The 25,148-nt window shown below is 46.4% G+C and overlaps 9 non-coding genes across 9 annotated transcripts; all 9 read right to left on the reverse strand.

Moving 5' to 3' along the window:
- Positions 1-1,536: 1,536 nt before the first annotated feature.
- Positions 1,537-1,657, reverse strand: LOC119326909. The gene has a single exon (XR_005158266.1). It is a non-coding gene; the product is annotated as a small nucleolar RNA SNORD14 (small nucleolar RNA).
- A 147-nt stretch (positions 1,658-1,804) lies between these two features.
- On the reverse strand, positions 1,805-1,987 carry LOC119327104. The gene has a single exon (XR_005158387.1). It is a non-coding gene; the product is annotated as a small nucleolar RNA Z112 (small nucleolar RNA).
- A 416-nt stretch (positions 1,988-2,403) lies between these two features.
- Positions 2,404-2,501, reverse strand: LOC119327118. Its single transcript, XR_005158400.1, has one exon. It is a non-coding gene; the product is annotated as a small nucleolar RNA snoR31/Z110/Z27 (small nucleolar RNA).
- A 43-nt stretch (positions 2,502-2,544) lies between these two features.
- LOC119327143 lies at positions 2,545-2,638 on the reverse strand. Its single transcript, XR_005158421.1, has one exon. It is a non-coding gene; the product is annotated as a small nucleolar RNA snoR31 (small nucleolar RNA).
- A 75-nt stretch (positions 2,639-2,713) lies between these two features.
- On the reverse strand, positions 2,714-2,809 carry LOC119326917. The gene has a single exon (XR_005158273.1). It is a non-coding gene; the product is annotated as a small nucleolar RNA R30/Z108 (small nucleolar RNA).
- An 82-nt stretch (positions 2,810-2,891) lies between these two features.
- Positions 2,892-2,996, reverse strand: LOC119327120. The gene has a single exon (XR_005158402.1). It is a non-coding gene; the product is annotated as a small nucleolar RNA Z107/R87 (small nucleolar RNA).
- A 57-nt stretch (positions 2,997-3,053) lies between these two features.
- Positions 3,054-3,139, reverse strand: LOC119327142. Its single transcript, XR_005158420.1, has one exon. It is a non-coding gene; the product is annotated as a small nucleolar RNA U31b (small nucleolar RNA).
- A 97-nt stretch (positions 3,140-3,236) lies between these two features.
- On the reverse strand, positions 3,237-3,328 carry LOC119327045. The gene has a single exon (XR_005158373.1). It is a non-coding gene; the product is annotated as a small nucleolar RNA snR60/Z15/Z230/Z193/J17 (small nucleolar RNA).
- Positions 3,329-3,392: 64 nt separating this feature from the next.
- Positions 3,393-3,488, reverse strand: LOC119327098. Its single transcript, XR_005158381.1, has one exon. It is a non-coding gene; the product is annotated as a small nucleolar RNA Z43 (small nucleolar RNA).
- Between the last annotated feature and the right edge of the window lie 21,660 nt (positions 3,489-25,148).

A 25,148-nucleotide genomic window follows, 5' to 3' on the forward strand; every position in this document is an offset into this window, starting at 1 on the left:
AGGAGAGTAGATGACCTCAAAGAATAAGCTAAATTTTCTGAAAAGAAAAGAGAAGAGGATGATGCTTAAGCAATCATAATAGTGACCGAAACAAAACTAAACATAGTAGCTATGTTAGGGAACATAAAACCCCTCATCATCTACTAGACAGTAGCAACTAGAAGCAAACAAGTAACTTCCAGTGCGACAGTTCTTCATCGAACTTTAGAAACCCGGAGATAAAACCAAGTGTGGTATCATGTTCTTGACAGTTGTAACATGGACCTAAAATCTATGAGCAAGTGTTTTCATGTCCATCCAAGATCATCAAATATACGTAAAGGGACTTATACATCATTTGCAAGAAAGAAGCATCATCATTAGCACAAAGCAAGTCACTAAGACCGAACATGTTGACACTAATAGCATAGCACCATAGGACAGACCGCGACCACTAGATCATCAACTCGATGGCTGGAATAGACCATGGTATGACTAGAGAAAACGGAGTTGGAAGGAGAGACCAGGGACTAGCCTAAGTAGTAGTAGCTGAGGAGAAAGTCATGGGATCCCAGAACATCACACCATGTACAGACTACCGGATGGTCTCGATGTCGAGGGCCTTCTGCTTGACAAACCGGCTCCAGGTGTCCTTTGAGCTTATCAAGCTCCCTCGGCCTGTAACAACAAAGTCAGGTTTCTCTTGAATGGACACAACACGAAATGATAGCATAACAATATTTGAGATCAATCAACAAATAGCTATGCTACAGGAAAATTGAGCCTTTCTTCCACCAAGAGCACACATGATAAATCTATTATCAATAATATGACTAGATATAGATAGTATCATGCCAAGGAAGAATAAAAAAACGCTAAACCCTATACACTAATAATCACTGTAGCATGATTAACGGGTCTAAAATGACATGAGCATAATATGGGCTCGAGGAGCAACCTAAATACATTAGGCATCATCCAACAGCTTATAATAATCAATGTGGAACCAAAACAGGTCATCACAAATTACATAAGTAAACAATAGGGACTACATCACAAAAACCATACTAGCAGAAAAAGACTAGTGGCCGGAAGACATCCACCATAAGACAGATTGACCGTATAACAATACTACAAAGATTGTGACTGTGTAGACCACCACTAGGCCACATGAATGCAGAACCAAACCCTACAGAAAAGCAACATAATTTCACTCTAAAGTGGAGCTACAGGAGAAAATGATCATTCCAAAGCCAACACCTTTTAGCCGACAGAAAAAATGCTATAGGAGAAAATGATCATTCCAAAGCCAACAACATTTAGCGAACAGAAGAAAACCCAACAACACTAGCTCCATATATATCAAGTTGGGAACACCTGCAGTTCAGAACATACGTGGCTTAGTATGGTGCCAAAAAAGTATGTACATAGAAAGCAAAGCTAATACAGATTAGTTGATCAAATATCCAAAGTTCAATTGCAGAATAACAAACAATCATGATTATAGCAAACGAGTCATCACCATAGTGAGGACAACAAAATATGGGGATATTAATAAGGCTCAAACATCCAAGGAAGAAATTAGTAGCATTACCTCTCAAGCCTGGCTGGGCGAAAGATTTTAAGCGGCATCTGCAAATGTTTTGACAAACAAGCCTTAAATTTATCATCATCATCATAACACATCCCCAATTGATCAAATCATATCGACTACAACTGGTCAGCTACTAGTTAACAAAGATGTAATCACAATAACCAGCTCTATAAACCGACCAAAATACTATGTCAGGTTCCTATCAACATGCAATGCAAAAAATATAAAATAACCCCTCACAGACCCGGTTAAATACATGCACACAGCTGAACAAAACCAGGTGCAAAAGGAGATTTTAGCCCAAACCAAACCACAAAGGTTATGGTCGAAGGAGGACACTTGCAGTTGAGAGAAGCGGTTGTTGTTTACAGTGTTATACGGCACTTCATATGGTCTAAGAATCCTCACTTGGATAATCTAAGATGAATAAAATAAACAATATAAAACTTATAGAGGAGGTGAATATCGTCATTGGGTATCTGACTATAATTCCAACGTAAAGTTAATCATTATGTGCTTCAATTGCATTACAGATCTCTAATATAAAGGAAAAGATTGCCCAGCAACTAGAAAACAATATAATCATTATGTGCTTCAATTGCATTACAGATCTCATATGGTCTAAGAATCCTCACTTGGATAATCTAAGATGAATAAAATAAACAACATAAAACTTATAGAGGAGCTGAATATCGTCATTGGGTATCTGACGGTAATTCCAACGTAAAGTTAATCATTATGTGCTTCAATTGCATTACAGATCTCTAATATAAAGAAAAAGATTGCCCAGCAACTAGAAAACTAAAAGAATGTCGGAAGAAAAAATGCCTAGCATCAGAATATAAATGCCTTCTCATTCATATGAAAACAATCAGTCTGTGAAAAGGTGTAATCCTCACATTGTTTCAAGGTTTCATCCCATGATACTGAAGAAATCAAGAAGAAATAACAATTGAAAAAACTGATTTATAAAGGATTTAGTTGCAAAGTTGACATCACCCATGCTGCTCATGCTACCCCTCGGATCAAGTGTTGGATTATGCATCAATAACTCCTCATGATCCAAACAGATCATCCACATTGGAAGGCAAGAACAACAGACAAAACGGATTGAAGATATAGCATTGAAGATATATACAATTGCTGAGTTGTGGCAATATTTAGTTGGTTCGATTTTGCCGGCGATGTCATCAATGCTTTCAAAAGAGGGAGCTTATTATCCTCATCGCAACTACATTCTCCACAACAAACAAACTAATCAAACACAAAAAGAGTCGAGTGAGAACAGTGAACCGGAGATTTAAAATATAGGGTATCACATGGCCCGGTTCAGCAGGATAAATCGACATACAAATCAACTCCTAGATGAAAACATGTGATTTGGTCTGTTGAGCTTGAATATTTACAAATCGTCACAGCCATCACCCAAGGAAAGTAATTAGAAAAGAAATAAAATCAACTGTTCAAAAATTCATCTGCCGAGTCAGAGTTAAAAATATGTCAATCAGCATAGATCCACCTGAGCGGACCCTAAGACTTGCGCGACAAGTTTGAAATCATATCCTCAAACTAGTTTGGAGAATCCTTGCAAACATCAAAGTGATTATTTTTCCAATCGAAATAGATTAACTGAGTACGATATGTATGCATTTCCAACTGAAACTAAACAGGAAAGCTAGGAGCGAAAAACTATTTTGTTCAAGTAATCATTGTTTGGTCATTTGAACTATGCACTTGTGCTCATCAGCCTACCTCATACAAGTTACAGATCTTCAAGCTCGTCAGCTAGGAGAGAAAGACCATTTTGAACTATGGACTTGGGCACAGAATATGGGTGGTGATATAGCAGGATGGTGGGCAAGGCCGATAAATGCCAGTTATGACAAACAAGAACAAATATAAATCTTCACCATCATCTACAACAAATTAATACATGAGGTTGCAGAAATAACAAGAAAAAGAACACACAAATTGTTTGCTTCATCGACTGGAAACAGAAAACAGACCAAACAAACAGTTTCAACCACCTTGTTGATGTCTTCAACAAGGTGTTGTACACACCAAGCAGTTGTATATGCATTTCCTCAGGATACCCGTCAAACTCATACCAGAGAGATAGACTTAATCATGATTCTTGAGTCACACTGACGGGACAAGAGAGGCATTTTATCTCTGTAATATGTGCTTCCACCCTGAATCCCATGGAACATTTTTATTTTTTTAGATCCACAGCCACAATTACTTTCATCTTCTACACCAACTACTACTACATGCTTGCTCTATCAAATGGTGATGGAAAACATAGTGCTATTTTTAATTTTTACATCCGTAGCAACAACCAGAAGTACTTTCTTCTTGTTGTTGTACTATAACTACTACTATGAAAATCAAGAGCTGGAAGAGAGGAATTCTGAAAGAGGGAGGAAGGGGCATCACCGGGCTAAGGGCGCAGTGGAAGACGAGGGTTTCCTTGACGATCTCCGGGAGCGGGTCCACAAAGTCGTTGCTGGCAGATAATCTCCTCGCTCATGCTTCCTCTGACAAATCAAAAACCCTTGATATGTCTGCCACATGGGGTGATTTGTAGAGGGTTGGCATGGAGCAGGCCATATGGGCGACCTCCGTCGAGGCCCTAGGTGACCGTCGCCATCATGACTAGGGCAAGGAGAAGACATTGACGCCCGTGGCGGATCTGGGGCCTACATAGGAAGAAATGAGATAATCGACATATAGACATGTTGGAGGATAATCTACAATGATTCCATATACTATGTTGTTGTCCACAAGCAGGCCAAGAAGTCTACATGGATAAGGAGAGCCAAGCTAGTTATCTTGTGTCAAGATTTATCTTTCCCATTTTATTGTATTCTTAATCAGTCTAGTATCCTAGTGTCGACCTTCAATAGAGTTCTTTTTTCCTCTGCAATGGCGCAATTGCATATGGATAGAGAAAAACACTTATATATGAGCATCATGTTGCAGGCTTGTGCTGAATTGTTAAAATCAACTTTTATGCTCAAATCTGAAGAAAAAGGTTGAAAGCCAGATTTTCTATTTGAACCCCTATACTAATGTTGGCAGTGCTACTGATCTCGTCCGTTTCGTCAAATTTAGTCAAGGTCTAATGAAAACGTGCATAGAAACTGGGCAAATCGTGATGTGTGCAATGGAAATACACACAGTTTGCTCCAGTTTCAGACCTGAACCAATGTTAACTATGCACGTACATACAAACTTAACCAAACTGCAGTGCCTATTCAAATCTGGAATCTCACCACGTATAGACGGTAGGAGGGGAGGAGGAAGTTGCCGTCATCCACATGCTGGGGGAGAGGAGAGGAGGAGGCAAGGGCGAAGAGCGACATCCGGATGTTCACCGGCCATGCCAAGGTCAGTGGCACCCTGATTGGTGTCGAGGGCGCCATACTCCTCATATTGTGCAAGGCTGCAAAAGTTGAGAGTATTACTATTTTGAATTTACAAGTAAATATACCATGGGGGATTCATTCAGAACTAAAAATACCATTGAACATCATATACAAAACTAAAAGGAGAACACTATATCAGGAAGTGAGATTTTGGGGTACCTAAGACAGAAGCATGGCATAATTTCACAGCTGTACACAAGCCCTAGGAATCAAACTATCACTGGTACATGAAATTTAAATCACAACTAAGCTTGAGGGCTAAATCCACAACACCAACTATTATAGCAGAATCGTCAAAAGAAGCACAATAACCTAATTTCCAGTTGGCTTTACACTGAGAGGCAAAAGCACACAGAAGATTATTATTCATGTACATGCTTACGACACCCCTGAATGCAAAGTATTGTGTGGCACTCCTCCTTGTGTTACAGTTACAGGAATTAGCACGACCAATATATAATGATGTCCATGTAGGAACTAGCCATGTCATGGTTTTGGCATCAAATAACCACTCGATCTTTATTAGGTACCTAGCCAGTGATGTATTCGATATATAATATTCGAGACGATGTATTCGAGATTATATATATTATTCGAGACGATGATGTATTTGAGATTATATATTAATCGAGACGATGCATATATATTATGTACTATATGATTCAGTTTTTCCTTATTGATTGCATCCATGCATTGTAATTTGAATACTAAATTATTTTATATTTCTTCTGTATTAGTAAAGTAAAAGCTATGGCGGACAATACCGGCAGAGAGAGAGAAGAGGAATTGTTCGACATCATACGCAGCCCTCACAGGCTAGATGATCTGAATGAAGCAGACGACGGCTCCCAATATCTGAACAATACAGGAGAGGGTGATGAAAAGATATTCGATCTCGACCACCGAGCTGATGAAGTCATGAACTATGATTATGATTATGATGACACAGACAATATTTGTGATGACACAGACAATGCTGATCTTCAAATAACAAAGACTACCAGCAAGGTATATATTTATATAAGCATGCATCATGGTGATCATCACATGTTTTTTTTATTGAAGATATATTAACGACTCGATCTTTCTTCTTTCAGCCCTCTGGATCGAGCAAATCTGCTTCTACAGACAGCAAGACAAAGCGAGGCCCGGGCAGATTGTTGAAGGATGATGTAAAGTACCACATCGAATCCACCAAACTTAGTGGCGAACCCCTCACGCCTAAGAACGTTGCGGACAAGTGGACTCGTCAGTGCGGAGTTCTTGTGAAGGACAAACTCACGATCTCCATTCAAGAATGGAAAGAGCCAAAGACTAAACGTCCAGGTGTTACTTGGGTCGACGACAGAGCCAAAAAAGACCTTTTGAAATCTCTGATGGAACATTTCACCCTAGCAGATCATTTCAGTGAAGCAGATGTGGAGAAAGTCAAGGCCGCTGCTCTTAAGAAGATGGCAATTGCATTCAACACCCACAAGAAAACTGTATGGGCCAACTACCTCGCTAATGAAAGGAAGACTCCAGATTTCACGGGAACACTGGAGAAGCAAAGAGAACACTGGGACGATTTCGTGACCTTCAAGGAATGGGTGGGTCCAGGTTTCACGGGAACACTGAAGAAGCAAAGAGAACACTGGAACGATTTCATGACCTTCAAGGAACAGGTCGATAAAAAACAAGGCAAATGCCGCAAAAAAGATGCAGTTCCATAGGCTGGGTCCAGGTGGCTACGCGGTGGGATTGCCTAAGTGGGATAAGTATGAGCAAGAGATGGAGGATGCAGGGGTCACTCCGGTTACTAGGAATTGGCCCCCAGGTGCAGAACTTGGTTCTATGCGCATGGGGGGCGTTGGACCCGAAGACATGCGAAGTTTCGCGGAAGGCAAATCTAAAAGGAGCCGAACAAAAGATAATTGACGCAATAGAAGAAGCTCGAAGGGGGGTGTTCACGCCCAACAGAGAGAACGACGAGCTTACGCGCACCCTGGGAAATCCTGAACACCCGGGAAGAACACGAGGCAAGGGCGTTATTCCCTGGTATGAGGGCTTTTCAGAATGGAACGAGGACTACAGGACCCGTGCAAGAAGGAAGATGGAGGAGGAGAAGAAAAGGAAGCTGGAGGAGGAGCATAGGAAGCAGGACGCAGAACGCCTTCAAGGCCTAGAAGCAAGGCACGCGGACCTGACACTCAAATTCCAGCAGCAGCAGCAACAACAGATCGACTCACTTAGCCAGGAAAAGGGGTCTCACCACCAGCAGCAGCAGCAAGCGTATGATCGTCCAGCATTGGATAGCACCGTCCCATCCATGCCGAGAAGCAGCGTTGGTTCTGCCCCGGGCGACACACTGCTGGATACATACCCTGTGGATGACATCATAGAGAACACTAACTGTGAGCTACATTCCAAAATGAAGAACATATCCATGAAGGTGGCGGACGGCGTTGCTTTTCCAGCTACCCCAGAATTGTATCCCGATTCCATAGGGCTATTGTCGGTGTCAAAACCGGCGGATCTCGGGTAGGGGGTCCCGAACTGTGCGTCTAGGCGGATGGTAACAGGAGACAAGGGACACGATGTTTACCCAGGTTCGGGCCCTCTTGATGGAGGTAAAACCCTACGTCCTGCTCGATTGATATTGATATTATGGATGTTTACAAGAGTGGATCTACCACGAGATCAAGGAGGCTAAACCCTAAAAGCTAGCCTATGGTATGATTGTAATGGTTGTTGTTGTGTCCTACGGACTAGAGCCATCCGGTTTATATAGACACCGGAGAGGGCTAGGGTTACATAGAGTCGGTTACAATAGTAGGAGATCTACGTATCCGTATCGCCAAGCTTGTCTTCCACGCCAAGGAAAGTCCCATCCGGACACGGGACGAAGTCTTCAATCTTGTATCTTCATAGTCTTGGAGTCCGGTCGATGATGATGATAGTCCGGCCGATGATAGTTCGGCCGATGATGGTAGTCCGGCTATCCGGACACCCCCTAATCCGGGACTCCCTCAGTAGCCCCCGAACCAGGCTTCAATGACGATAAGTCCAGCGTGTGTGTAGTCTTCGGCGTTGCAAGGCGGGTTCTCCTTCAAGTTCTACGTACCTGCCGAACAGTGTCTGGCTTCCTCATCAATGTTGCGCGTCTTGGCTTCCACGCCCAATAATGGCCTTCCTCCACACGTCGCGCGAATGCGAAAAGCCAGGGTGTCTTTTATGTTTTACCCCCTAGTTGTGCGAATAATCTGCCTATAAGGGAGGCAAGAATCCAGATCCAAATCGCCATCTTCCTCCCGCAAATACTCATCGGAGCGCTTTCGACCAAGAATCCATTCCATCATGGACCGTCAACGCGGCTCCTCTTCTCGCGCTCCCAGCCCTTTGTCAGGAGATTGGAGGAGATGCTCTGTTCCGCACAACGAGCTGGTGAATCTCCAAGCGGGGGGATATCTCCCTCCGGCCTTTATGGTTCCGGTTCGAGCCGGGCTGGCCACCTACAAAGGTGGGAAGCAAGCGGAGGTTACCCCAAGTCCCAACAAAGGGGAGCGGGTATGCTTCGTCCCCTATCTGATAAGGGGGCTCGGATTTCCTGTACATCCATTCATCCGTGGGCTCCTGGAGTTCTACGGACTCCAGCTTCATCACCTCACGCCCGCCTCAATCCTGCACATTGCGGGTTACGTAGCTCTTTGCGAGCTATTCCTGGGCGTCGAGCCCCATTTCGCGCTGTGGAAGAGGTTGTTCTGCCTTGTACCCCGCTCTCACGAGGGGTCCATATATCAAGTGGGCGGCGCCGAAATATGGCGTATTGCCGGGACCGGATATCCATCCGGAACCCCTAAGAAGGCGTCCGAAGACTGGCCTTCAGGATGGTTTTATATAGAAGACGCTCCGCTACCGGACCCTATTCGGATCGGCCTCCCGGAGTTTAGCAATGCTCCTCTGAAGAAACGCCTTAGTTGGCGTCCGCGAAGCCCCCAACTAGAGGAAGACAAGAGCGTCCATTATTTGATGGGCCGAATAAGGTTACTGGCCCATTCCGGGTTGACCATGATTGGAGTCATGGAAACATGCATTATGCGGGGGGTGCAGCCACTACAATACAGGGGCCACCCCATGTGGGATTTCAACGGGAAGGACGATGCCACCCGTCATGGCCGTAAAGGGCCGGATTCGGTCGAAGACCTGGTGACGATCCTGTCCGGCCTGTATAAGGGGGAGAAGGAGGATTTCCTTCGGATGAACCCGTTAAATGGGTTCTCCATGAATAATCCCCGGCCTTGGGTAAGCGAACACTCTGCGTGCCCGACCCATACTTTTTTGAAACTTAAGTTTCTTATATTGTGTTCTTCTTTCGACGCAGGAACTGCGCCGGATCGTGGAGGACATGCTAAGTCCAGCTACGCAACCCGAGGATCCAGAGAGATCCCGGGATCCGGCCTCCGAAGAGGATCCGGACATAAAGGTGGAGCTAATCGACGGAGTGTTCCACCAGCTCAGCATGGACAATGCCTTAGTCGCCATCACGGCCGACTATCCCGGACTATATCCGGCTTCCCAGGTGATTGCGACCGAAGTCCTGACACCGTCATTCCTTCCTTGCTTATTTTTGACCACCGTATATGATGGTGACGTGCAGGAGGCGCCCCTGGGGCGAGAAGCCGAGCCCGCGGTGGCTGACCAACCAAGGCCAGTCCAGACCAGTAGGCGGAAGAGGAGCGCGGCGCGGACTGAAACGTCGCCGCAAAGGTGTAGCTCACAATTCATTATTTAGAGCAACGTTCCTAGGAAGCGTTTGAGTGCTCATGACTTTTGTAGGGAAAAAAGCGCCCGCCGGACAGTGGGCATGGAGGTTGCCAATCCAACCTCTACCAGCCAGGCTCCAGCACCTGGTCTGGAGGGGGAGGCGTGCGCAAGGCGCGAGCCGGACGTTCCTCCGACGGAGGATGCCGACAGACTGTCCGCCACCAAGTCTGAGGTGGAGAGTGCCATGAATCACAGGCGCCGCCGGACAGTATTTCGTGACGCGTGCTTCTCCCCCGAGGCGTTGAATGCCTTTAACGCGGGGGACGCGCACCTTCGTGCTGCTCAAGATGGTTTTACCAGAGCCACGGAGAAGTATGTAAAAGACATACGGGTAAGAGAATTTAATAGTTGTATATGCCAGTAGCCCCCGAGACTTAAAGTAGTTAAATTAACTGATTTAAGGATCATATGAAACGTAGGATCTTACCGAGAAGAATACCCAACTGTCTCAGGATCTCCGCCGGTCAAGACTTTATCGATGATGAAGGGGCCTTCCCATTTGGGCTTGAGCTTGTCCTTTTTCTTGTCCGGCAGGCATAGAACCAGTTCGCCAACGTTGTAAGTCTTGGCCCGTACTTCTCTGCTTTGGTATCTTCGAGCCTGCTGCTGATAAAATGCGGAACGAGCCTTGGCGACGTCGCGTTCTTCCTTCAATGCGTCCAAGCTGTCCTGCCGATCCAACTCGGCTTCTCTTTCTTCGTACATGCGCACTCGAGGTGAGTCATGAATTATGTCGCAGGGCAAAACTGCTTCTGCGCCGTATACCATAAAAAATGGTGTGAATCCGGTAGTACGGTTAGGCGTTGTCCGCAGCCCCCAGAGTACGGAGTCGAGCTCCTCTACCCAGTGCGTGTCAGATTTCGTAAGGGACCGCACTAGTCTGGGTTTGATGCCGCTCATTATTAGACCATTTGCTCGTTCCACTTGACCGTTGGTTTGAGGATGATAGACTGAAGCGTAATCGAGCTTGATGCCCCTATTTTTGCACCATGATTTAACCTCATCGGCCGTGAAGTTCGTGCCGTTATCGGTGATGATGCTGTGGGGGACACCATAACGGTGTACTACCCCAGATATAAAGTCTATCACTGGTCTGGACTCTGCCGTTTTAACTGGCTTGGCCTCTATCCATTTGGTGAATTTATCCATCATGACCAATAGGTACCTTTGCTTGTGGGTTCCCCCTTTAAGTGGTCCAACCATGTCAAGCCCCCAGACCGCGAACGGCCAGGTAATGGGTATAGTTTTGAGGGCGGTGGGTGGCATGTGGCTCTGATTAGCAAAGAGCTGACAACCGACGCATCTTCGGACTAAGTCCTGAGCATCTGCCCGGGCCGTCAGTCAATAAAATCCAGTACGGAATGCCTTTCCTACAAGGGCCCGGGCTGCGGCGTGGTGTCCGCCTAGTCCGGCGTGAATTTCAGCCAGAAGGTCTCGCCCTTCCTCTTCGGAGATAAACCTTTGAAGGACTCCGGTTGTGCTTTTCTTATAGAGTTCTCCCTCATGGACCTTGTAGGCTTTAGATCGCCGGACTATGCAGCGGGCCTCATTATGGTCTTCGGGGAGTTCCTGCCTAAGCAAGTAGGCTAGCAACGACTCTATCCATGGGGCGATTACTGCCATTATGTCGTGAGCTGAGGGTGTTGTTTCGTCGGCTGGATCGCCGGTTATGTCAGATTGTTCTGCGGCTGCCTCCGGTTTGTTATTTCCGGACTCCTCTTCCCATAGTACGGATGGCTTGAACAGCCGTTCCAGGAAGATATTTGGAGGGACAGCGTCACGTTTTGCGCCGATGCGTGCCAATACGTCGGCCGCTTGGTTATTATCTCTGGCTACGTGGTGGAATTCAAGTCCTTCGAACCGAGCTGACATTTTAAGGATGGCGTTGCGATAGGCTGCCATTTTTGGGTCCTTGGCGTCAAAGTCTCCATTTACTTGGGATATTGCAAGGTTGAGTCTCCGCGCACCTCTAGGCGTTGGATGCCCATGGAGATTGCCATCCGGAGGCCATGTAAGAGGGCCTCGTATTCGGCTGCGTTGTTGGAGTTCGTGTACATTATCTGGAGTACGTATTGGACTCTGTCCCCGGTTGGGGACGTTAGTACGATGCCAGCCCCCAATCCGGCCCACATTTTGGAGCCGTCGAAATGCATAATCCAATTGGAGTATGCGCCATACTCTTTAGGGAGTTCGGCTTCAGTCCACTCAGCGACAAAGTCAGCAAAAACTTGCGACTTTATAGCTCGCCGGGGTTTGTAAGTTATGTCGAATGGTAGGAGCTCAATGGACCATTTTGCAATCCTGCCCGTTGCGTCGCGGTTATTTATAATGTCATTTAGGGGCACTTCGGAGGCCACTGTTATCGAACACTCTTGAAAGTAGTGTCGGAGCTTCCGGGATGCCATGAACACCGCATACGCTATCTTTTGATAGTGCGGGTAACGGGACTTGCAGGGGGTTAAAACAGTGGATACGTAGTACATTGGTTTTTGAAGAGGGAATTTATGCCCTTCTGTCTCTCGTTCTATGACGAGCACCGCGCTTACTACTTGATGTGTTGCCACGATGTATAACAACATAGGTTCGCCCAGATTGGGCGCAGTCAGGACCGGATTCGTTTCCAATATGGCCTTTATTTCTTCGAGTCCGGCAGTGGCAGCATCCGTCCACTCGAAGTGTTCGGTGTGCCTGAGGAGGCGATAGAGGGGCAATGCCTTTTCTCCTAGGCGGGAGATAAAGCGGCTGAGAGCCGCCATGCATCCAGTCAATTTCTGGATCTGTTTGAGGTTTTTTGGAATATCCAACTGCGATAGGGCTCGGATCTTGGCCGCATTTGCTTCAATTCCTCTACCGGATACAATGAAGCCCAAGAGCTTTCCGGCTGGTACGCCGAAAACGCATTTTTCCGGATTAAGCTTGATGTAATATGCTCGGAGGTTGTCGAATGTGACCCTCAAGTCGTCTACTAGAGTTTCGACGTGTTTGGTTTTGACGACTACGTCGTCTACGTATGCCTCTACTGTTTTGCCGATCTGGGTAGCCAGACATGTCTGAATCATGCGCTGATATGTTGCGCCGACGTTTTTAAGTCCAAAGGGCATCGTGTTGAAGCAGAATGGTCCATATGGAGTAATGAACGCCGTTGCGGCTTGATCCGCTTCTGCCATCTTGATTTGATGATAGCCGGAGTATGCGTCCAGGAAGCACAATGAATCGTGCCCTGCAGTGGCATCGATGATTTGGTCGATGCGGGGGAGGGCGAAGGGATCCTTTGGGCAGGCTTTATTTAGGTCTTTGAAATCGACACATAGGCGCCAGGATCTGTCCTTCTTTGGTACCATTACCAGGTTTGCTAGCCAATCCGGATGTTTGATATCTCTGATGAATCCGGCTTCCAATAGTTTGGCTAGTTCTTCTCCCATTGCCTGTCTTTTGGGTTCGGAAAATCGTCGAAGAGCCTGTTTGACTGGTTTGAACCCTTTTAGGAAGTTTAGGCTATGCTCTGCCAGCCTGCGAGGGATTCTTGGCATATCTTAAGGATGTCAGGCGAAAATGTCCCAATTTTCCTGAAGGAATTCTCGCAGCGCGGCGTCTACATCAGGGTTCAACTGTGCCCCGATGGAGGCCATCTTTGTCGGATCCGTTGGGTGGACCTGGAATTTTATAATTTCGTCCGCTGGTTTAAAGGAGGTGGACTTGGATCTCTTATCGAGTATCACGTCGTCTCTGTGCACCGCAGCGCGCAGCGCGGTGAGTTCCTCTGCCGCTAGGGCTTCGGATAGTGCCTCCAGGGCTAATGCGGCTGTTTTGTTTTCGGAGCGGAGTGCTATGTCCGGATCACTAACGAGAGTGATTATCCCGCCGGGCCCAGGCATTTTGAGCTTCATGTACCCGTAATGGGGTACGGCTTGGAAAATCGTGAACGCCTCTCGTCCTAATATAGCGTGGTATCCACTGCTGAGCGAGGCCACTTGGAACGTGATTTCTTCGGACCTGTAATTGTCCGGCGAGCCGAACACCACATCGAGTGTGATTTTTCCGGTGCAGCGTGCTTCCCGGCTAGGGATTATTCCTCTGAAGGTTGTGCTGCTTCGCTCAATGTTGCTCCAGTCTATTTCCATTTTTTGAAGAGTTTCCTCGTAAATGAGGTTCAATCCGCTGCCGCCATCCATGAGTACCTTGGTAAGTCGAAAGCTGTCCACTATTGGACTGAGGACCAATGCGGCTGGTGCTCGGGCTGTTCGGAATTTAGGTTCATCGCTGGCGTTGAAGGTGATGGCCGCGTCGCTCCAAGGATTTGTTGTTGCTACTTGGTAGACTTCGGCAAGACTGTGGATCGTTCGTTTCCGCATATTATTTGATGCGAAAGTCTTGAAGACGGTTGATACCGTACTGGTATTGTTGCTGTGGTTTCGCGGGGCTAGAAGCTCCTCGCCACTTTTGGCCACCTGCCGTAATATCCAACATGCATGAAGGCTATGTGTTGGGGTGGCGCCCTTGGTACTGTGAATTGTACAGGGTTTGCTGAGCCATCCCTCCAGTACGGTTCCGTTCCCTTTAAGGGGCTTCTGTTTTCTGGTTCTTGTACTTGGTGCCTGAGTGTAATGCACCCTTTTGTTGCGGACTGGGGCTATGTTCGGGGCCGGATTATCCCAAAACCTATCTTCGGTTTTTCGGAAACTTTCTATGGCACAATACTTTTGCACTATGGATGCCAAGTCAGCGAAACGCGTGATTTCACGATGGCTGACGGCGTTCAAGATTCCCCTGTCCGTGCAATTGTTGCAAAAGATCGAGATTGCGTTTTCCTCTCGGCAGTCCTTTATCCGGTCCATGACCAAGAGGAATCTGGCCCAGTAATGATGTACTGTTTCGGCTGGCTCTTGCCGGATTAGAGATAGATCACATATATCTGGACGGGCGGGCCTAATTGAGTCCGGGACCCTGCCCATCTCAAGGCTCAAGGGCCGAGAAGTTTCCGAATTTGGAAGCTTGGAAAGTGGAACGTTGTCCAACGAGTCCGGTCCGATGCCTGACTTTATGTTCAGTGCTTGATCGGAATCCGTACCTCCGCGGGAATCTGGCATGGAGGGTTCGGTAGCCCGGACACGACTAGTTTTCAATATGGGAGAAGGATCGTCGCGATGTTCCTCTACCACCGTGACGTGGTGGGTAACCTGGGGAGAGTTAATCTCTCTCGGATCGGTTTTAAGCCCGATCCGATTGTAGTCTGTAGCGACTCCCAGGGCGGCGATCCGATCCAAGAGTTCGTTTACAGACGAGAGCTCTGCTGGATCTAACTGCTCGGCAAATTCCGAGTTGACGTGAAGATTGCTCTCGATGACACAAGAGGTGATCGTTGAAGCGGTGGCCGGACAGGCGGTCATAAGAAAACCTCCTAGTCGGATAGTTTGGCCGGCGGCCAAGGCTCCATCGGCGAAGATGCCGTCCTTGAAGACGGGAAGAGGCATCCTTCCTATCGGTGACGGCACAGAGGAACTCTCAATGAAACCACCAATGTCGGTGTCAAAACCGGCGGATCTCGGGTAGGGGGTCCCGAACTGTGCGTCTAGGCGGATGGTAACAGGAGACAAGGGACACGATGTTTTACCCAGGTTCGGGCCCTCTTGATGGAGGTAAAACCCTACGTCCTGCTCGATTGATATTGATATTGTGGATGTTTACAAGAGTGGATCTACCACGAGATCAAGGAGGCTAAACCCTAGAAGCTAGCCTATGGTATGATTGTAATGGTTGTTGTTGTGTCCTACGGACTAGAGCCATCTGGTTTATATAGACACCAGAGAGGGCTAGGGTTACATAGAGTCGGTTACAATAGTAGGAGATCTACGTATCCGTATCGCCAAGCTTGCCTTCCACGCCAAGGAAAGTCCCATCCGGACACGGGACGAAGTCTTCAATCTTGTATCTTCATAGTCTTGGAGTCCGGTCGATGATGATGATAGTCCGGCCGATGATAGTTTGGCCGATGATGGTAGTCCGGCTATCCGGACACCCCCTAATCCGGGACTTCCTCAGCTATGCTCGTGTCATGGTTGATGAAGTGGTGGACCCATATTCGGGGCTACAGCTTGACATTCGTGGAGGTGAAGACGAGCGCACACTGGGAGAGGCCATACATCGTATCATCCTATGGAGAAAGGATTGCATCATCTTTCGAAGTCCACCGACACCGCGTCGTCTGCCGACTCCTCGAAGTCCGCCATCGAGTCAGCAGACTCCCGCTCCTCCAAGTCCACGAACGCGTGAGCTGACTCCTCCGGTTTCAAGTCCGGCACAACGTCATGCCACTTCTCTGGTTTCAAGTCCGGCACCGTGTCAGGCCACACCTCCTGCTTCAAGTCCGGCACATCATCAGGCCACTTCTCCTGGTCCAACTCAGCCACGTAAGCCATCTCCGCCGTCTCAGCAATCGCAGAAGAGACATGCCGCAACTATGGTGCATAGCGGTACGAGTCGAGGTAGTTCAGGAAGTACAGGTGGAGACAAGCGATATAAATATGGTCCAACCCTCGCTCCTCTTCCTCAGAGGCCTTACGACATGACTAAGGAGCAAAACGCAGCCATAGTGTAAGCCCAAGTGGACGCCCATTTTGGACCGAAACCGGCACCGCCGCCAAAGGAGAAAGTGCCTGAGAAAGTAATTGACCACTTCATTCATATGGCTAGAGAACCATCTCCCAAGCCTGTTGACTCGGACTATGAGCGCCAAATCAGGAAACCACATCGAGAACGGCTAAAGACGGAAGCGAGCTTGAGCTCGAGCCAACAAGCAGCTGGGAAAAAATGCGGGAAAACCATTCCCCAGTTGGGAGAGCAGGCGGTGCAAGCGATCCCCCCGCTTGTTGTGCCAACAACACATGAGAGGAGTACGCGCGCCAAATATTATTGTGGACAAAACGTTAGCGTTCCCCAGCATGGCGATGCGGTAATAACGGAGGATCATATAATGCAGGCTGAAATGCTCAATATCTCTGTTGGACAACTCCTCAAAATCGAGCCCATGTCTCCGCTTAGAGAATCGGAAATAGCATGGAAATATGTCCGGGGCCAACCTTTGGTCCATCCAGACAAGGTCAAGGACCTCCCAACGAGAATGTATGAATTGCATCAATGGTACATGAACATTACCAAGATTTCCAGTCGAGAGTCCTTCATGGTGAATGTCAAGCATGAGCATTATTACCATGAGAAAGGTCTGGCCATTGAGTATCGAGAACTATTTTAGTTATTCAATCAAGACGCACTCGACAAGTCTATCGTCAGTTGCTATTGTCTGTAAGTGATTTCTTTCTGTAATTTAAGTCTTAAGCTAGTTATGTAGTGATAATTTTGATAAATCATTACATGTAATTATCCTCACTATATTCTTTTTCTGTGTATTTATATGCAGGATGAAGATGTATGAAATGAAAAAATCTAGACGCTATGGCATTGGGTTCATTGACCCAAATACCATTAATGAGGACACATGGCAGATTGAATATTATCTAGATGGTGTAGAGGAAAGCACGCTAGAGTTCTTGAAGCGCCTCAATACCAATGAAGATATACTACTTCCTTACAACTTTCCGTGAGTCACACTGTCTTGTACTACAAATTCTGTTTTTTGCTTACTAGCTAGCTAGATGTTAATAATTAAGTGTATACGGTTTACGGTAGTTGATTAATTTTATGCACATGCCTGCTTAATTAAGACATGCAAACGTGTGCGCATGCAGTTGGCACTGGGTCTTGTTAGACATTAAAGTTGACGAAGGAAAAGTTGAATTACTCGACTCACTAACTAAAGCAGATAAAGACTTCACCATCGTGAAGGGGATTGTCAACAGGTAATTTCAATCATTATTAACTATATCTCGGCCTATTATTAGTTCGTCATTTCTTGATATGAACTATTTAATAACCCTTTATTGATTTTCTTTGTCGGTGGGTAGGGCATGGGTAAAGTTCATCAAGGTGACTCCAGGCAAGTGGGCAAAAAAGTTGTTTTGGCATCGACCAAAGGTAAGTAATTAAGTAGTACTAGCTTGCTACCATCTCTTTAATTCTTGTTTCAATATCATTAATTAATTATCATGCTTGATTAATCATTATCTGATTCAATTCCATTCTCGTAAAGGCCCTGAAGCAGGCGCCGGGGAATAATCTGTGTGCATTCTACGTTTGCGAGAACATTCGCATGATGACGTGCGAAAGGAGCAGATCTGATAGACAGGACTGGGTACGTTTGTCAGAATACTATGCACACCATTATCGATATCTAGTCACACAACTAACACACATGAATATTAATCTCCTTCTTAACAGTTCAGAGAGGTGCGAGATAAGCTCCTACCATCGAACCGCATACTAGCACTTTAAGAGGAAATAGCCGGATTTTTGCTCGATCAGGTCATAGGTTCCAAAGGAGAATACTATTACCCGCTACCGCCCACATGAACCACTTGTCATCGTGCTCCGGAGGCAACAAAGGCAACATATGTAGGAGAAATTGTATATGTATATACATGTGTATGTGTGAATAATTAATGGTGTTGGTTGTGAGACATTCGATGATATATATATATATATATATATATATAAATATATATGCGGTTGTACGTATGAGAAATCTATTTATATATATGCATAACGTGTACAATTTGTAGTATCGTGAAATACCAGCAAACAAAAAAAAATTGAATGGAAAATAAAGCCAACCCCCCCCCAAACATTAGTACCGGTTGGTGTTACCAACCGGTACTAAAGCCCTACGCGCACACAGGCCTGGCTCGTGCCATGTGGTGTCACTTTAGCGCCGGTTCGTGACGAACCGGTACTAAAGGGGGGGCTTTAGTCCCCACTCTTTAGTGCCGGTTGGCGAACCGGCATTAAAGGCCGTTACAAACTGGCACTAAAGGCCAGTTCTGCACTAGTGATCGCTAATGACAAACACAGAAAGAAGAGGATCTTTCCGCTTGAGCAAGATGAAGGAACGATTCTAGGTCAGAAGAACCAAAAATTATACATAACTGAGTATTACAAGCAGTTGTTTGGGCCTCCAGACCAGTGCTTCTCTGGATGAGTCTAGGATTGAGGATGTTCCTCAACTTACAGCTGTTGAGAATGATATTTTAGCTGCTCCTTTTTCTGAGAAAGAGGTGTTTGAGGCCATTTCGCAGATGAAAAATAATAAGGCTCCTGGCCCGGATGGATTCCCGGCTGAGTTTTATAAGAAGTGCTGGCATATTATTAAAGGGGACCTGTTGCCGTTGTTTGATGATTTATTCTCTGGACAACTTTAGCTTTTTCAAATGAATTTTGGAACGATAACCCTGCTTCCTAAGAAAATAGAGGCTGTGAGAATTGAGAAATTCAAGTCCATCTGTCTTCTTAATGTTAGTTTCAAAAAATTTACCTAGGTCGGGACTAATAGGCTCTCACAGATTGCGCATGCTGTGGTGCAGCCTACCCAAACTGCTTTCATGCCGGACAGGAACATCGTCGAAGGGGTTGTGGTCCTTCATGAAACGCTCCATGAGATTCACACGAAAAAACTAGATGGAGTTGTTTTCAAGGTGGATTTCGAGAAAGCGTACGATAAAGTCAAATGGCTTTTCCTTCAACAGGCCTTGTGCATGAAGGGTTTTGATGAAGCTTGGCGACGCCAAGTAGAATCTTTCACGCAAAAAGGGAGTGTTGGAATTAAAGTGAATGACTATATGTTGGGGAACGTTGCAGAAAACAAAAATTTTCCTACTCGTTTCACCAAGATCATCTAGGAGTTCATCTAGCAACGAGTGATTAGATGCATCTACATACCTTGTAGATCGCGAGCGGAAGCGTTCAAAGAACGGGGATGATGTAGTCGAACACGACGTGATCCAAATCACCGGAGATCCTAGCACCGAACGGACGGCACCTCCGCGTTCAACACACGTACGGAACAGCCACGTCTCCTCCTTCTTGATCCAGCAAGGGGGCAGGAGAGGTTGAGGGAGATGGCACCAGCAGCAGCACGATGGCGTGGTGTTGATGGAGCTGCAGTACTCCGGCAGAGCTTCGCTAAGTACTATGGAGGTGGAGGAGGTGTTGGGAAGGGAGAAGGAGGCAACCAAAGGCCAGGGCGTTCAGGTATGAAGTCCCTCCTCTCCCCCACTATATATAGGGGTGCCAAGGGGGGTGGCCGGCCCTAGGAGATCCAATCTCCTAGGGGGTGCGGCGGCCAAAGGGGGTTTTCCCTCCCCCCAAGGCACCTAGGAGGTGCCTTACCCTCCTAGGACTCTTCCCCCTCTTAACCCTAGGCGCATGGGCCTATGTGGGGCTGGTGCCCTTGGCCCATTAGGCCAAGGCGCACCCCCTTACAGCCCATGTGCCCCCCCGGGACAGGTGGACCCACCCGGTGGACCCCCGGGACCTTCCGGTGGTCCCGGTACAATACCGATAACCCCGAAACTTGTCCCGATGCCCGAAACAGGACTTCCCATATATAAATCTTTACCTCCGGACCATTCTGGAACTCCTCGTGACGTCCGGGATCTCATCCGGGACTCCGAACAACATTTGGGTTACTGCATATACATATCCCTACAACCCTAGCGTAACTGAACCTTAAGTGTGTAGACCCTATGGGTTCGGGAGACAAGCAGACATGACCGAGACGACTCTCCGGTCAATAACCAACAGCGGGATCTGGATACCCATGTTGGCTCCCACATGCTCCACGATGATCTCATCGGATGAACCACGATGTCGAGGATTCAATCAACCCCGTACGCTATTCCCTTGGTCTATCGATATGTTACTTGCCCGAGATTCGATCGTCGGTATCCCAATACCTCGTTCAATCTCGTTACCGGCAAGTCACTTTACTCGTACCGTAATGCATGATCCCGTGACCAGACACTTGGTCACTCTGAGCTCATTATGATGATGCATTACCGAGTGGGCCCAGTGATACCTCTCCGTCATACGGAGTGACAAATCCCAGTCTTGATCCATGTCACCCAACAGACACTGTCGGAGATACCCGTAGTCTACCTTTATAGTCACCCAGTTACGTTGTGACGTTTGGCATACCCAAAGCACTCCTACGGTATCCGGGAGTTACACGATCTCATGGTCTAAGGAAAAGATACTTTGACATTGCAAAACTCTAGCAAACGAACTATACGATCTTGTGCTATGTTTAGGATTGGGTCTTGTCCATCACATCATTCTCCTAATGATGTGATCTCGTTATCAATGACATCCAGTGTCCATAGTCAGGAAATCATGACTATCTGTTGATCAACGAGCTAGTCAACTAGAGGCTCACTAGGGACATGTTGATGTCTGTTATTCACACATGTATTACGATTTCCGGATAACACAATTATAGCATGAATAAAGACAATTATCATGAACAAGAAAATATAATAATAATGCTTTTATTATTGCCTCTAGGGCATATTTCCAACAGTCTCCCACTTGCACTAGAGTCAATAATCTAGTTACATTGTGATGAATCGAACACCCATGGAATTCTGGTGTTGATCATGTTTTGCTCTAGGGAGAGGTTTAGTCAACAGATCTGCTACATTCAGGTCCGTATGTACTTTACAAATCTCTATGTCTCCATCTTGAACATTTTCACGAATGGAGTTGAAGCGACGCTTGATGTGCCTTGTCTTCTTGTGAAACCTGGGCTCCTTGGCAAGTGCAATAGCTCCAGTGTTGTCACAGAAGAGCTTGATCGGCCCCGACGCATTGGGTATGACTCCTAGGTCGGTGATGAACTCCTTCACCCATATTGCTTCATGTGCTGCCTCCGAGGCTGCCATGTACTCCGCTTCACATGTAGATCCCGCCACGACGCTTTGCTTGCAACTGCACCAGCTTACTGCCCCACCATTCAAAATATACACGTATCCGGTTTGTGACTTAGAGTCATCCAGATCTGTGTCGAAGCTAGCGTCGACGTAACCTTTTACGATGAGCTCTTCGTCACCTCCATAAACGAGAAACATTTCCTTAGTCCTTTTCAGGTACTTCAGGATATTCTTGACCGCTGTCCAGTGTTCCTTGCCGGGATTACTTTGGTACCTTCCTACCAAACTGACGGCAAGGTTTACATCAGGTCTGGTACACAGCATGGCATACATAATAGAACCTATGGCTGAGGCATAGGGGATGACGCTCATCTCTTCTATATCTTCTGCCGTGGTCGGACATTGAGCTGAGCTCAATTTCATACCTTGTAACACAGGCAAGAACCCTTTCTTGGATTGATCCATATTGAACTTCTTCAATATCTTATCAAGGTATGTGCTTTGTGAAAGACCTATGAGGCGTCTTGATCTATCTCTATAGATTTTGATGCCTAATATATAAGCAGCTTCTCCAAGGTCCTTCATTGAAAAACTTTTATTCAAGTAGGCCTTGATGCTGTCCAAGAGTTCTATATCATTTCCCATCAAAAGTATGTCATCTACATATAATATGAGAAATGCTACAGAGCTCCCACTCACTTTCTTGTAAACGCAGGCTTCTCCATAAGTCTGTGTAAACCCAAATGCTTTGATCATCTCATCAAAGCGAATGTTCCAACTCCGAGATGCTTGCACCAGCCCATAAATCGAGCGTTGGAGCTTGCACACTTTGTCAGCATTCTTAGGATCGACAAAACCTTCCGGCTGCATCATATACAATTCTTCCTTAAGGAAACCATTAAGGAATGCCGTTTTGACGTCCATTTGCCATATTTTGTAATCATAGAATGCAGCAATTGCTAACATGATTCGGACGGACTTCAGCTTCGCTACTGGTGAGAAAGTCTCATCGTAGTCAACCCCTTGAACTTGTCGATAACCCTTAGCGACAAGCCGAGCTTTATAGATGGTCACATTACCATTCGCGTCTGTCTTCTTCTTAAAGATCCATTTATTTTCTATGGCTCGCCGTTCAACGGGCAAGTCAGTCAAAGTCCATACTTTGTTTTCATACATGGATCCTATCTCGGATTTCATGGCTTCTAGCCATTTGTCGGAATCTGGTCCCGCCATCGCTTCTTCATAGTTCGAAGGTTCACCGTTGTCTAACAGCATGATTTCTAAGACAGGGTTGCCGTACCACTCTGGTGCGGAACGTGTCCTTGTGGACCTTCGAATTTCAGTAGGAGCTTGCTCAGAAGTATCTTGATCATTATCATTAACTTCCTCTCTAGTCGGTGCTGGCACCTCAGGAACATTTTCTTGAGTTGCGCCATTTTCCGGTTCAAGAGGCAATACTTCATCAAGCTCTACTTTCCTCCCACTTACTTCTTTCGAGAGAAACTCTTTCTCCAGAAAGGACCCATTCTTGGCAACAAAGATCTTGCCTTCGGATCTGAGGTAGAAGGTGTACCCAATAGTTTCTTTTGGGTATCCTATGAAGACGCATTTTTCCGACTTGGGTTCGAGCTTTTCAGGTTGAAGTTTCTTGACATAAGCATCGCATCCCCAAACTTTTAGAAACGACAGCTTAGGTTTCTTCCCAAACCATAATTCATACGGTGTCGTCTCAACGGATTTCGACGGAGCCCTATTTAAAGTGAATGCGGCAGTCTCTAAAGCATAGCCCCAAAAAGAAAGCGGTAAATCGGTAAGAGACATCATAGATCGCACCATATCTAACAGAGCGCGATTACGACGTTCAGACACACCATTACGCTGAGGTGTTCCAGGCGGCGTGAGTTGTGAAACTATTCCACATTTTCTTAAGTGTGCCCCAAACTCGTGACTCAAGTATTCTCCTCCACGATCTGATCGCAGAAACTTGATTTTCCTGTCACGTTGATTTTCAACCTCACTCTGAAATTCCTTGAACTTTTCAAAGGTTTCAGACTTGTGTTTCATTAAGTAGATATACCCATACCTACTTAAATCATCAGTGAGGGTGAGAACATAACGATAGCCACCGCGAGCCTCAACACTCATTGGACCGCACACATCGGTATGTATGATTTCCAATAAGTCGGTTGCTCGCTCCATTGTTCCTGAGAACGGAGTCTTGGTCATTTTACCCATAAGGCATGGTTCGCACGTGTCAAATGATTCATAATCAAGAGACTCTAAAAGTCCATCCGCATGGAGCTTCTTCATGCGTTTAACACCTATGTGACCAAGGCGGCAGTGCCACAAGTATGTGGGACTATCATTATCAACCTTACTTCTTTTGGTACTCACATTATGAATATGTGTAGCATCACGTTCGAGATTCATAAAGAATAAACCATTCACCATAGGAGCATGACCATAAAACATATCTCTCATAAAAATGGAACAACCATTATTCTCAGATTTAAAAGAGTAGCCATCTCGAATTAAACGAGATCCCGATACAATGTTCATGCTCAAAGCTGGCACTAAATAACAATTATTAAGGTTTAAAACTAATCTCGAAGGGAGATGCAGAGGTAGCGTGCCGACGGCGATCACATTGACCTTGGAACCATTCCCGACGCGCATCGTCACCTTGTCCTTTGCCAGTTTCCGTTTATTCCGCAGCCCCTGCTTTGAGTTACAAATGTGAGCAACTGCACCGGTATCAAATACCCAGCAGCCACTACGGGCACTAGTAAGGTACACATCAATTACATGTATATCACATATACCTTTTGTTTTGCCGGCCTTCTTATCCGCTAAGTACTTAGGGCAGTTCCGCTTCCAGTGACCGCTTCCCTTGCAATAAAAGCACTCAGTCTCGGGCTTGGGTCCATTCTTTGGCTTCTTCCCGGCAGCTTGCTTGCCGGGCGCGGCAACCTCCTTGCCGTCCTTCTTGAAGTTCTTTTTACCCTTGCCTTTCTTGAACTTAGTGGTTTTATTGACCATCAACACTTGATGTTCCTTCCTGACTTCTACCTCTGCTGATTTCAGCATAGCAAATACTTCAGGAATGGTCTTTTCCATCCCCTGCATATTGAAGTTCATCACAAAGCTCTTGTAGCTTGGTGGAAGTGACTGGAGGATTCTGTCAATGACCGCATCATCCGGGAGATTAACTCCCAGCTGAGTCAAGCGGTTATGCAACCCAGACATAGTGAGTATGTGCTCACTGACAGAACTGTTTTCCTCCATCTTACAGCTGAAGAATTTGTCGGAGACTTCATATCTCTCGACCCGGGCATGAGCTTGGAAAACCATTTTCAGCTCTTCGAACATCTCATATGCTCCATGTCTCTCAAAACGCTTTTGGAGCCCCGGCTCTAGGCTGTAAAGCATGCCGCACTGGACGAGGGAGTAGTCATCGGAACGTGCCTGCCAAGCGTTCATAACGTCTTGTTCTGCAGGGAGAATGGGTGCGTCACCAAGCGGTGCTTGTAG

Source organism: Triticum dicoccoides, chromosome 6B, assembly GCF_002162155.2.
Source record: "Triticum dicoccoides isolate Atlit2015 ecotype Zavitan chromosome 6B, WEW_v2.0, whole genome shotgun sequence".
Classification (NCBI taxonomy): domain Eukaryota; kingdom Viridiplantae; phylum Streptophyta; class Magnoliopsida; order Poales; family Poaceae; genus Triticum; species Triticum dicoccoides.